Consider the following 771-nt stretch of genomic DNA (forward strand, 5'->3'; position numbering starts at 1 on the left):
TAGCAAAAGTACTCAGTTTTCAAATTTTTACAGTTTTATGACAGTCTTGATTTAATTTTGTAGAAGAGAAAAAAGATAAACAACCGAAGCAGACAAATGGAAGTCGCATTTATTTCTGAAGCACTGAACTCACAATACAATGTTGTACTGAAACAGAAACTATGTAGGTAAATGATGCTGTAGGTTGGTTTATCATTCACCCAGACCCACAGGGAACAATGATATCACACCAGAATACTCATTAAGAAAAAATCTGCAGATAACAAAAGGTGCAATTACAAGCAAGTTTAAGCAGCATAGTATAAGGTGCTTTGTTTCAGCATTTGTATGATGAATTTACCCATTAACAGACAGGTTAAAGAAATTTCACTTCTACAGATCATAACAAATGAGAGAATCTAAAATTAATTCACATGCTAGTTGGCAATAGGAAAGTGCTTTTTAAAAAAATTCACAAAGATCGTATTTTTTACATAGTTCGCTATGTGCTCTTCAACTGTAAAATTTAATTTTTGGGTTATAATTTATTATAGATCAACTATAGACATAGATTTAATTGCAGAATTTAATGCTATGTGGGCTAAAATTTCTTATAAAAGAATATTCCAGTATATCACTCCATAAGAATACACAATCACATCTCAATCATATATTAATCTTACATTTCTGCACTATATCAAAGACCAATCATCATTCTGATTTATTACTTCACCCCGTATAGTGCTTCTTTCACCCACAGTCTGTGGTAAATTTCTTTAAGGTTTCAGTGAT

Source organism: Pygoscelis adeliae, unplaced genomic scaffold, assembly GCF_000699105.1.
Source record: "Pygoscelis adeliae isolate BGI_AS28 unplaced genomic scaffold, ASM69910v1 Scaffold220, whole genome shotgun sequence".
NCBI classification, from domain to species: Eukaryota; Metazoa; Chordata; class Aves; order Sphenisciformes; family Spheniscidae; genus Pygoscelis; species Pygoscelis adeliae.